The sequence below is a fragment of the Ursus maritimus genome, unplaced genomic scaffold (assembly GCF_017311325.1).
Source record: "Ursus maritimus isolate PB19 unplaced genomic scaffold, ASM1731132v1 scaffold_53, whole genome shotgun sequence".
NCBI lineage: Eukaryota > Metazoa > Chordata > Mammalia > Carnivora > Ursidae > Ursus > Ursus maritimus.
Genome location: NW_024426697.1, coordinates 43952 through 53954, shown reverse-complemented (window position 1 = coordinate 53954; position 10003 = coordinate 43952).

The following is a 10003-nucleotide window of genomic DNA, read 5'->3' as shown; positions in this document are numbered from 1 at the left end:
GAAAATAACAATATCCTAACCATAGATGCTAGGAAGATCCACTAATATAACATTTTACCTGGCTCCCAGTAACTTCTGTAAAATAAAGATGGGTTGTAATTAAAAACAACAACAACAACAAAAACCAAACTTTTTCTTACCTTCCAGTGGGAAAAGTTGGTTTTCTAACTATTGCTACCAAAACAGACTGGTTTTATCTGTTTTTTTCTCCCCCTCAAAATAGTCACAGGAGATTCTTAACAGGGAAACAATTAAAACGTCTCTGGAGAGAGATGTTCCTGAGGAGTATATTCTAAAGTTTACTTGAATAATTTTAATTAGGTAGCCTTGGGAAATGATTTAAAAAAATTAAATGTCAGAGAGGTGTATAAATGCAGAGAATGGCAGTGAGGAAAAGGCAGTCTTAGAATTTTCATTTGTCAATGTTATATTATTTTTACCTGAGATAAATGTCTGCCGAGGCACTATAATCCAATTATATGTAAACCTGTGAAGAAGCAGAAAACAGCAAGAAGAAAGGGCCACAAGGATATAAAATGTGCTATTCAAATATTTTGTTAATGAAATATATTGACAATAAACAAATAAACAATCTATTGGGACTACACCAAAATAAAAAACTTTTTGCACAATGAAGGAAACCATTAACAGAATTAAAAGGTTACCTACTGAATGAGAGAAGATATTTACAAATGATATATCCAATATGGAGTTAATATCCAAATATATAAAGAAATGATACAACTCAACATCAAAAAGCCCAAATAATCCAAATAAAAACTGGGCAGAGAATCTGAATAGGTGATTTTCCCAAAGAAGATGTACAGATGACCAACAGACACGTGAAAATGTACTTAACATGATATAATCCTGAAAACAAGGGGAAAAAAAGAGAACAAAACCTGTGAGATGAAAATCTAAGGCTCAGAGCTTACTTTAGCATATTGCCATATTTTGAAGGTATTTTTGGTTGCTTTCTTCTTCATATAATTTTTAACATTTCTATTTTGAATAAACATGTCTGTTTCCTTCTCCCATTCAACCTTTTACAATCTACAGAGACCATTTGCCCACCTGGTAGAGTAATGTGTACCTGATAACAGTATACAGAAATATTTAATGGATGGGAGGGTAGCCCCAATCTAATTCCAATGTCTCTTCCATAATTATAATTTTAATTTTAATTATGAATCTGTCGTAATGGTCTTTTCTAAGATTGTAAATATATTCTTCTTGGGGTGCCTGCGTGGCCCAGTCAGTTGAGTGTCTGACTCTTGGTTTTGGCTCAGGTCGTGGTCTCGGTTTTGAGGAATGCACAATGAGGTGTCTGCTTAAGACTCTCTTCCTCTCCCTCTGGCCCTCCCCCCCTCCATGCTCTCTCTCTCTCTAAAATAAACAAACAAATCTTTTAAAAGAATTTATATATATATATATATTCTTCTTAAATATATTTGTATTTACTCTCTACCTGAGTCTGCTCTCTGATACATAAAGCAATACTTTTACTTAAGACTTAATTTTATTTTTGCAAACTATAAGTGTTCTTACTTAATTCTAAAATGATTTAGCACTTCCATATTATTGCCTATTCTTTTCTTGAGGGAGACAAAAGGACTAGTTCAACATTCAAGGTAAGCTTTTGGGAGGCAAAGTGTACTTCTTATTACTCTTCTTTTTTATTTTTGGCTTTAATGCAACTCTTGATGCTTTACAGGATTTAATTTTTTTCCTGTTTGAAGCTCTTACTTTCCATAAAAGCTTTAGAAGTGCTGTTATCTAAGATCATTTTAAGAAATGCTTAACTGTCCAGACAGACTGGCTAAGTCTGTAGTGTCTCACTTGTTTTCTATATCTTTCAGAGGTTTCAGAGCTTTCAAAAGAAATAATATTTACTCACAATTAGCCAACTAACTTAATGTATTAATGAACTTATTAAATTCTTTACCTACAAATTGCCGGAACAGAATTATTCCTACTTTCCACCATCTGTCCTTTTTGTGGTCCTAAGATATGCATTTTTTTTGGCCTCTGCCTCTATCTGATGGATGATAACCTTCACTCTATAAAATTCACATCGTGCAAAACTAAAGCATAAAGTAGATCTGCTCAGTGTCAAGACACATGAAATAAATTATTTTGAATCTTATACAAAAATGATTACATGGTGTCCTAATATTGATTATATTAAAAATAATTATTAAAAGATATTTAGATAAGAACACAATTTTGTGTTCTTCATGTAATCCTAACAATCACAAAATATTTATGAATGAACAAAAATGTTGTGTGAAATTCTTAAATTGTAGCAGTTTTTAAAATGTCTTCATTTGTATATTTCATATAAATTGTGTGGCTTAAATTTATTCATATATAAGATTGTGAATAATTGAGATTACTTGTATAAAGCATACATTTACTCTATTAAAGCAAAAATATATTCCTAAAACCATTAAAGACATACTTACTTTTATGGTATATATGGCTGGTTTAGACAATGTCATTTCTAATGGCTTCTTTAATTTGTTTAAACACAAGTACTTTGAGATTTTTCAAAGGTCTTTACACTTTCTTTCTTCTCTGCCATCTTATATTTGCAACCAAATACTCAAAATATTGATAATAAAGAATAATTCCAAGAACTCCTCTCCAATTTTTCAAAAAGGGCATACATCAACCCAAATTTCTCTAAGGATCTGAGGTCCCAAGGTATCCTACCTATTGCTACTTTTAGAGGTGTAACTTGATATTTGAAATGAAATGTTATAGTTGAAATGAAGTCCAATATAATGTCTTCCCAAGTTTGGTGGGCAAGATGATACGATTTTAATCATGTTATTCAGGCTAGCCATAATATTATCTGTTCCATTCACAATGGACTCAGGAGGATTAGCTGAATGAATAAACAAAAGGTACCATGAAGATTAGTGTTCTCAAGACACCAGCATTAAGCTGTAGTCCAAATTAGTACACAATTTAGAATAGAATATTTTGGTGATTAGTGGCCTGAAATCAGAGCAGAAAAATATATATAAGGATTTAAATTTTTATACTAATCCATAACTTTACAAATTTAATAGAGTAAGAGATTAGCAGTTTCTCAGTGGCAATAGATTTAAGTTGTGAACAGTGGGTTTTTCTCCAATCTTAGGGAAAATATTAAGAATTCACTGTGATGATTTAGACTGGGGCTGAGGTCTCTATCATTCTACACCATAAGAAATATAAGGCTTGTTTTTAAGGTTTTATATCTTTCCACTGAATGATGACATAGAAAACCTGACCATGATTAGAATCATTACCATTTATTCATTCAATAATTATTTTTTAGATGCTTATTGTGTGTTGAGCTCAAGCTTAGGTTCTGAGCACACAGATGCTAGAGACAGCTGTGTGCATAATTTTCACTTCTTACAGCAAAGGGTGAGAATTCTACGTTATTTTAGAAATCTCAGATTCCTTTTCTCATGTCCAGTACAAGCAATATTTCCCTCATCCCATGCATCATTTTATTTCTCCCTGTATTGATCTGGAAATACATCTCTAATATTCCCTTTACATTCATCATTTGAGACCTATAGTTAGTTGCTATTTAATCTCAGAGTTCCATAAGTCATATAAATAGTTTAAATTCAGTGGAAATTGGGATTATTTGATGATCTTAAAATGCAAGGCACTTTCTGAAGAAAGATTTTAAGATATTGCTGTGTTTTTTTTGAGACATGAAGCTATTCAAGGTATATGACTAAGGAATACTGAGTGCACACTGAAGGACTGTTAAAGCAGAGCAGCTATTTTAAACTCAAAGTATATTAATCTATTCATGATAAAAGTCAAGAACTTGAATAATGTGTCATAAATATGCTCATATTTCAATACAAACATCATCATGATAACATTCGTATGATGTTTATGTGTTGGCCAAAATATTACTTAAAATTATACTTTATGGGGAAACTGTTATCAGATCCAGAGACCTGGAAAATTGCTTTAATGTATAAGACCTCATCTTTACTTGGTTATGTAGGGGTGGAAGGATATTTTCCCTCTACTTTTTCAGGTTCTTGGCTGAGACCATGCTGTAATAAAAGACAGATTAGCAGGAGAAAAATAAACAGAAGTTTAATAGCATGTATACCTCCAGGACACATGGGAGAGACCAGGAAAACTGAGTGACACCCCAAAATGGCCCAAGGCCACCACCTTACATAATATCTTCAGTTAAAGCCAAAGGAAGATGTGGTAGGGTGGAGAGACAGCCAGTTATAGAAAGTTATCAGGCAAAGCACAGTGAATGAGGGTATGGTTGTTATGCAGATCTGAGTTGCCACCTTCTCCTTTGATAAGAGTTTCTAGAGATTTGATCATCCTCCACTTCCCAGTACAGAGAGTGAGACACCCTTACAAATGGAGTTTCCTTATATAAAAATAAGTGTCTTACAAAAAAGTAACTTCCCAGTTTTCTGACCTTTCCCTTTGTTATTTTTTAAGAATAACCAGCTCAAAATAATCCTGTGCCAAAAAGGCATATTTTGGGGGTGTTATTCTGCTCCCCTTCAGTTATCTCTGTGACGATCCTATTTCCAGATAAGGTCATATCTATAGGTTCCAGGTAGACACGAATTTTGAAGGGTACTACGCAAAGCAGTACAGAACCCAAACAGATACTTCTTTTTTTTTTTTTTAAGATTTTATTCAAAGAGAGAGAGAAAGAGAGAACAAGCAGGGGAAGGGGCAGAGGGAGAGAGAGAGAAGCAGGATCCCCGCTGAGCAGGAGGCCCAATGAGGGGCTGGATCTCAGGACCCTGGGACCATGACCTGAGCTGAAGGCAGAGGCTTAACCAACTGAGCTACCCAGGCGCCCCCAAACAGATACCTCTAATAATAATTTTGAACAATAACAAATCTCCAGTGAGCATAGCAACTTATTTACTTTCAAACTTTTTAGCAGAATCTACTTTTATATCAATATTTTCAATAATAGATTGTAGGAACATGTATAAAGATTGACAGAACATAAGTAATAAATCTGTTAAATTAAGAATAACCTTTTAAATAAAGAAATAACAATCTGTTATGCATTAAAGGCAAATCCATCAAAGATTGAAGATTGTGTTAAACCTGTGGCATACCATATCAGTTTACTCATGATAAGACTTGTTTGTATTTTAGTCTTAGTTTACTTTTGAATTCACACCTGAGACCATATTTCCCCCCAGTGATTGAAGTGGTGCTATTCATCAGCTAGTTATCCAGTATGCACAGTTAAAAAATATGAATATCTAGTATTTGCCTTCATTTTATAATGTTGAAAATGAAATGAAAAAAATGAATAAACGAAAATGGATAAAATGAATATATATAAAATTATAAATAAACAAAAGACAGGTGAAAAAGATGAGTCAAATTTATAGATGGCATCTTAATAAACTCTTTTCTGCTTGTGTGGCTCGCCTGCTCCTGTTGTAAACAAAGCAATGCTTCTTAGCACATCTTAAGGGCTTCTCCCCAAATCAGAAAAAAAAAAAAAAAGATGTCTTAAATGATATTTTCCTAATTTTATCATTATATAGTGATCTTGCTACAGAATTATTATTGTGGTTTTTGTTACCCGAAACTGGGTTTGCTTCTTGGTGAATGTTGAGCCAAAAAAACACAAGCAAGTTAAAGAATAGGAAAGGAAGGGCTTTACTTGCAATCTGTAAACACCTGGGGTATTTCCTAAAGTAGTGACTCTTTGAACAGCACACTGGGAGGTTTTAAACTAAGGGTGTATACATATTTATCCAGGGGCTTGCACAATGGGCAATTCAGCATGGATTTGGGGCAAAAGTCATCTTAAAGTGACTTTGTTGATTGAAATCCCAAGGGCTGACAAGGGTCAGCATCCTTGCTCCTCTGGCTTTAGTTGGTCTGGTATCTGAGCACTCAAAGGGGTTTAAATCCTGCAAAGATAACCCAAGAATGTGCATCAGGTCAGTCTTCGAAAATCATGAAAAACATGAGCCAACAGTGCTAGCTCTGTAGAGTTTAACATGTCCTAACAATGGGCAACATGACCATAAATTTCTTTGGCTGTCAGGCTTCCAACAATGCTGTCATTATGCCTTTATTTTTTTTAATCTCTTTCATCTCATGAATCTACAAATGTATCTGCTTTCTGTCTCTTCCATACCTTCATCATGCAGTAAAGATGCTAACTTAGCACTTTCAGGAGAGGCCTCACAGAGTAACAAATGTTTCTTCCTTTTTCTTAATGTACTATGTTGTTGATTTGTTAATATCAAGCCAACAGCCTATAACTCATGTGTGGCCCAAATTCCCCCAACAGGTATTTTCTCTGTAAGTCACATCACAGCATTCTTGCTCTCAGGACACTAAGTGCTTTAGTACTGTGCTTTGGGGGCCATTAGAAGCAGTGAAATTACTAATTAAACAGAAAAATGTGGCATTATATAGGCCATGAAAAGGACTTCGTTTAAGGTATGAGAGCTGAACAAGAAGGCAGAACATCACCTTATTTAACCTCAGCTGGGAACAGGTGTGATGGGGAACTCAAACTCTTTGCTGCTCTGCCCATGTCCTGGACTGGCCGCAAACGTGCCTCCTGGATTGATTTTGCGGTTACAAATACATGCTGGAGAGTAGGCGAATGTGCAAATAAGGACTCCATGAATAATGAAAAACAACTTTATATAAAATGAACATTAGTTCATACTTCCAATTACAATCCTCCAGTCCAGAGTTCATTCTTTGTAAAATGGTGAGAATGACCTGTCACAGAATGTGTTCCTGTTGAGTTCCACCAACATCCTGGATAATTATTTGTAATTTGCATTTAGAAAGCTCATACACTACGGGTTGTTTACTGCTATATAGGTGTTTATATTTCATGGAGTCATGTGTCCACCCCACAGAACCACACAGTATGGTTATGTCATCTCACATCCCTCACGTTGTCCCTTGCTTGTCAACCCTTTGTCTCTCTCAAACTTGACAATGACTGATTATTTCCTGTCCTGATATTTGCCATTCCAGAACATCACACAAGTAGAGCCATAGAAGGTGCAGCTTTTGGATTGGGATTTTTTCACTGAGTAAAATGGAGTCATGTTCCACCCATGTTGATGGGTAAATGAGTATGTGGTTCCCGTCTAGTCCAAGTAGTGTTCCTTTAGGTGCCTACCCCACAGTTAGTGTATTCATTCACATACTGAAGAACATGTGGGTGGTCTCCAATTTATGATGGTAATGAATAAAGATGTTTTGTGTGGAGAGATTTCATTTCACTTGAGTAAAATAATTCAAAGAGGGATAGACTTTTCAAAAATTGTATGTTTAACATTATAAGTGACTATTAAACGGCTTTCTAAAGTGACTGCAGTGCTTTGTATCACATTAGTAATTTGTAGAAGTTTCTGTGGTTTTGCCTCAAGTACTTGATATTGTCTTTTAAAAACTTTTATTTTATTCATTCTGATAGATACGTAGCAGTATCCCATTGGGGTTTTATTCATTCATTCATTCATTCATTCATTCACTCATTCATTTATTTATTTTAGTTATCTCTACACACATGTGGGGATCAAACTTATGACCCTGTGATCAAGAGTCCCATGCTGTACAAACTGAGCCAGGCAGGTGTCCATTGGGTTTTTAATTAATTTTTCTGATGACCAAGAAGTTGCGTACCCTTGACTATGCTTACTTGACATTTGTATATTAACTTTGATAACATCTGTGTTCAGATGATTATCCATTGTTTAAATTTTGTTTTCTTATTGTTGTATTTTGGGACTTCTTTATATACTCTCAATACATATCCTTTATCTATTACGTATTCTGCATATATTATATATATATATTTTTTCCTTCAGTCAGGAAGGAAATCAAATGTTTTTTGAGGAACGAAATGTTTTGCCTACATGAATGCTTGCTCATGTGTGTTCCATTTTAAATTACCACTTAAATGGTGATGCTAGTAAGGGGATGGGAGACTTGGCACCTAGACATTTTCCTCCCACCCCAGTTACTGGGTTAATACTCATGTTTCTCAAGAATGACCAAAATTTATCATCACAGCTACTTTCGTTTTTGTCCTTTCTGGATGATACAGTACCTAGTAAGATATATCAGTGTCGCTGCCTCACTTCTTTTACTCTCAAATAAGTTTCATTTTCAGAACCAATTTTATTTAGGTCACTGTGACTCAGGATAAAATAATTAGTACCCTATAGATGGGATTGTGGGAAGAAGCCTTGTGGGAAGCAAAAGCAGACACATATTCAGAAAAAGTTGTTCTTCCAGTGCGTACAAATTGTAGCCCCAATGAAGACAGGGGTGTAAACTTATCAATTTTCTGTCAGGTAGCTAGTTGTTCCTCTAGCATTCGAGCTATATCAAAAGTTCAACTGTGATCTTGGCAGGTTTGACATCGAAGGAACTTATACATAAAATTTAATCATTGCCTTCATGGCCGTATTTTTCATTAACTCAGTAATTAAATATTTAAGTAAATGGTTCAAGAAAAGTGAATGGCTTTCATAAAATGGATCATCTTTTCCTCTTGATTATTATAAATCTCCTTTTCAGATGAGTATTTGTTGAAAGTCACATGGCACACAAACACCTAAATAATCTGGTTCCACTATGAGAGTCTCATTCAAGTACTATTTCCTCTCTTTGTTATTGATATTCCAATATTTCTTTCTAAGCCTCTTGCTACCCAACATATCATTAACTAATGTTCATGAAACAATATAAAATCTTACATGTGACTAGCTGTAAGCTCTTGGAAATGAGGACAATGAAATATACCACTTGAATTTATTCTACCAGAAAAAAAATTCTATCCTAATTATGATTTAGGGCTATTCCTGAATGGGATTCATTTAATTAGTAGATTATTTATTGCAATTATATTATATGATGCAGAATTATCTGTCAACCAGGTTTAGTTTTTCCTTCCTCTGGTAACTAGCCATTGTAAATTGACCATGAAACTCATTATATGTATGTTGTGAAACTGCAGGGTCTTTCTTAAATTGTAACAGAACACTTTCTGCTTGATTCATCATAATTCAAGTCAGGCTTTCATAATAAGACATTATGATTATTGTGGTTGCTGCTGTTGTTGTTATTGAATAACAAATTCAATTATCTCAGTGGGCTAGCCATTTATTTCTGTCCTAGATTTTCATGATGAATCTCCCATAGTGAGGTCAATTTTTGTCAATTATCATTTTTATTGCCAATCTAGACATGCTTGGATGTCACCTAAGAACATGCTTTCATCATTTGAAGACTAAAGGGAGACATTAGTGGGGATGCTCAATAGACCCTTCACTAGTAGTACCTCCCACGTTAGTCATTATCCCCGCTTCCATTTTTCCTCGTTTTTTTTAAGATTTTATTTATTTTAGAGAGGAAGAGAGAGAGCACGAGCAGGGGAGGGGCAGAGGGAGAGAAAGGGAATCCTCAAGCAGACTCCCTCTGAGTGTGTAGCCCGACACGGGGCTCGATCTCACGATCCTGAGATCATGACCAGAGCTGAAATCAAGATTCAGATGCTCAACTGACTGAGCCACCCAGGTGCCCCTTTCTTCAGTTTTTTAAAAAAGAGAAAATCATTGTATTTGTTTCAACTCTTGGTATCTTGGGGAATAGAATTTGGAGGCCAATGAATAGCTTAAACATGCTGAATGCTTTCCAAACTGTATGATCAATCTATTGATTGTAAACTTTATATTAAGGAATTTATGGTATTTCAGCTTCTTTGTTATAAGTTAACTTGCAAGCATCAGTTTGGTAATCACCTTTGAATCCACTGGAAATTCTATCTATTCAAGGTGGCTTAGCAACCCCAGAATTTCTGATAGATGCACTCATTTCAATAAATTCAGCAGAATGTAAAATTATGTTTCTTCTCTCCTGGACATGTGCCATGAGAATCCATCCAAACAAAAGTTCCCATATTTATGTTAAGATAAATGATCAAAAACAGGTA